General features: G+C 40.4%; 1 long non-coding RNA gene across 2 annotated transcripts; it reads right to left on the reverse strand.

Moving 5' to 3' along the window:
* Positions 1-618: 618 nt before the first annotated feature.
* LOC113709487 (uncharacterized) lies at positions 619-3073 on the reverse strand. 2 transcript variants are annotated; one of them, XR_011821567.1, is made up of 3 exons: positions 2979-3073; positions 1553-1613; positions 619-821 (listed from the first exon to the last, which is right to left on the reverse strand). It is a non-coding gene; the product is annotated as an uncharacterized lncRNA (long non-coding RNA). The 2 variants fall into 2 exon arrangements; XR_003452715.2 differs by lacking the exon at positions 2979-3073 and having other exon boundaries at positions 1553-1769.
* Positions 3074-3730: the final 657 nt, after the last annotated feature.

Consider the following 3730-nt stretch of genomic DNA (forward strand, 5'->3'; position numbering starts at 1 on the left):
ATCATGTCCCACCAGGCACGTGCCACTCCCTCAAATTGAAAGGCAGCAAAATTCACTCGCCTATCTTCGGTATAGTCTAAGGCGGCAAATATGTTGGCCATTCTCTCCAACCAATTCTCCGCTGCCTCGGGGTCGGGCTCTCCAGTAAATTTAGGCGGGTTAAATTTCAGGAACCTCTCCAAAACCCTATCTTCCCCTCTATCCTGGCCCTTGGGCTGGTTAAGTGGTCCTGGACTCTGTCTCTCGACTAACCGCTCAAGGATATCAGTCATCCAATTAATGGCAGTAGCCACTTGATGACCCTCTAAATTTCCTTGTCCCTGAGTCGACCCAGTTGCCGATCCCTGATCATCTACTTGAGGTTGCCTAGACCCTCACCCACGACCTCGACCACTCCTTCGTCCGTCCGTAATTCTAATGGTGCCTAATGTAAAAATAAAAGTGATTACGCGAGGAAATACTCAAAACAAGAGCCGATCGAGAAACATTGAAAATAATTGTGACGACCCCACCTCCCCCTAAGGCATACCAAAGGGTTCGGCGGACCGCCTGTCCAGCTCTCGCCAGGACTCACTCACTAACTCAATCGAGTCATGTACACACATCCATGAACCATAATTAACATTCACAATTCAAGCTTATAATTTACATTGATAGAAAACGGGGTACAAAGTCTTAATACACCAAACTAGCTCAAAACGTATACAATCCAAGTACATCATGTTCCATTCGAGGAATAGCGCGAGTACAAGACCAAAAAGTCAAAAGTCAAAACAAAAGGCTACGCTAGCTTTTACAAGTCTCGCGCGTCACTCGTATCCCTGTAAGGAAAACAAATAGCGTGGTATGAGCTAAAAGCCCAGTGAGGTTCCAAATAGCAAATTGACCATTATTTTTTTTTTGTACAAGTTTCGATATAGCAAAGTAACGAGCATGAAGAGTTCATAAATGTGAACAATAACACGTCAAGTAGCAATCTCAAAATGAGCGAGTGTAGAAGTTTTTCACAAGCAACAATAATCCAATAAGCAATAATCACTCCAAAGTATAAGGATACGGATGACTCTCAGGAGCCAAATTCCCATTTCATTACCAGAAGCTTGATCACGTAGTAGTTGACACTCCGTCAACTTTCAAGTAAGTAACCAATCCAGTAGAACACCACTTACACGACTCTCCGTCCACCATTCACACCCCCTACTGGGCCCAAAATCCTCAATAAACATGGGTGGTAATACTCGAGTATACCGTTAGTCGAGGAGATAACACTCCACTCGACATTACAAGTGACCCAGGGTTTGTTATCTAATCGACCAGGCCCTTGCCGGCTCGACTCGAGTAACTCGCCACAGGGTTTCCGGAATTCCAGGAAGTGCGCACATCATGAACGAGTATATCAAGTCAATTGCAATCAATAAACAAGTATATCACGTAAGGGCAAGTGCGATAAAGTACACTCTTGCCCTATCAATTCACGTATATAACATGTACTCATATTGGTCATGTATCAAGTTCAAGTATCAAGTTCAATTCAGTATTTGAAAGCACTCACCAAAAGATATAGTGCCTTTATTGATCACTTTCAGGGTATACTCCGGGTTCGGAGTCCAAATCTGCGATAAAACTCAGTTTGAGAACTTTGAAATATGACTAAGATTCGAAACTTAGACGTTTTATTCAATCAAAATCAAGAAACTGGAATTCACTTGGAGAGTAGTCGTGAAATAGTTGCTCGCTCTTCAAACTGAAAAATTTGATAACATTTTTGCTTGAAGATGACTCTTGAGTCATAAGTGCAAATAAAACGGTTTCGTAGTGATTCATATCGTTTTCCTAAGGGTACAAGTTCGGCCAAGTCCTAACATATAACCCTTGATAAACAAATGACAAAGGTCCTCGATAGTTCAAGGAATAATCACTTAACCTTCACTCAAGTCACAAAGAGAGTTTTCTAGACCTCGAGTAAAAATTCGGACAGCATGCCCTTTGTGTTTACCTAATTTCCAGCCATTTAGGCTTCATTATTTTTCTTCAACAACCACCCAACATTACACATAAAACAATTCAAGCCAAGAGCCATTCCACAGGCTCACAATATCATAATAACAAGAATCGTATTAAGTACAAGTGCAGAAACGCAATTTAGTTCAAGACAGATTTGACGTACCAATGCGGAAATAACATATCCAAGGCTACGCTTATCGGATTAAGATGAAACCTGTGCCATTTCGAAGCTAAGACACAGAACCACAACATTCATGAAGGTCACTTAGTCCATTTCCTAACGTAACTTAGTCAAAATCTCAGATTACTAAACCAGTACTAAACCAGAAACCAATTCACCGGCTGTTTGAACGCAGAACACTGCAATGGACATAACTCAGTGTACACAAGTCCGAATCAGGTTTTCTTTGAGGAATTTTAAAGCTACTTCAGAACACTACAACTTTTATGTTTTGGCCCAGAGCTAAATCAGAATGGATCCTGGTCAAAAATCGTGATAAACTGGACTGAACTGAAGAAACGGACTGCTGGGAAATTCTTAAAACAGTAGGGGTATTTTGGACTTTTCACGTTCTGCGTTGCTCCGATTGAGCTGAAATTTTATAGGCACCTATAAAATACCATTCTCTACAACTTTCCTTCTTTGACCCAAGGCCAATTCGTCCTCTAACACATAGATACAAATTCGGACAGAAATGATCAAGAATTTTCCAGAAATCTGGAATTTGTAGTTTCTAGTGAAATTTTCCCTAATTTCTCACTCCAATCACTCCCAAAACACCTTATAAAACCTCAATGGTAACATACAAGTATCACACATCAAGTTGGGCAGAAATTCCACAGCCCTAGTTCATCAATTAAATTGGGGAAAACTACTAAAACTTGCTAATCATCCATAATCTCACCACTATAATCAACTACTAAACTTAATTTAACAAGATTAGATGTAAAACTTGGAGAGATAACTCTCTTACCTTGAATAAAAGTCACCAAGAGTAGCACAAGCTCTCCCCTTCAAGAATCACACCACCACTCACTAGCTAGTCACTAGAAAACAAGTTTAATCGGTTTACTTCGCTCGATTCCTCACTTATTTGTTGGATTTGGAGATGAAATGAAAGATTTTTCCCTTGGAGTTTCTCTCCTTGTTGCTCTCGGCCAGCTCCAGCAGAAAATGAGGAAGAATAGCTAAGTGTTGGAGTTAAATGGTTAAGGTTGGTCTTGGGTAAGAAGCCATGAGGTGGTGACAAGTGTCACCACCACCACCCTTTCTTTTCTCTTTCTTTCTTGCCTTTCTTGACCACTAATTTCGGTCAAGGCTGCCAAGAGAGAAGATATTATGTGCAAAAGTCAACAACTTGTTGGGTAAGAAAAATGGTGGTCAAGCGGTGCGTTCAATCGGTAATGCGCGGGACCCGCCGGTTCGCGCCGTTTTTCTTAAAACTCACGTACTAGGGTTTTTACCTCCCATTCACTAACCTTATATCATTGCTACTACTCACATTTTATTTCTCACTTAAGAGTCACTTTTAATCATCAAATTGATCCTTGGCCAGTACCGAAAATTCATCCGGCGGAAAAATCGCAAAAACCCTAATTTTGCTCAAAACTTGAAACCAAAGCGTAAAACCTTATTTTCTAGGTTTATTTACACTTAGTGTGATATAATGAGGTAGGGGCCTTAATAAATAATAATTTTCAAATAAAAGGCATTTTTGAAGAAAAA

Source organism: Coffea arabica, chromosome 9e (assembly GCF_036785885.1).
Source record: "Coffea arabica cultivar ET-39 chromosome 9e, Coffea Arabica ET-39 HiFi, whole genome shotgun sequence".
Lineage (NCBI taxonomy): Eukaryota > Viridiplantae > Streptophyta > Magnoliopsida > Gentianales > Rubiaceae > Coffea > Coffea arabica.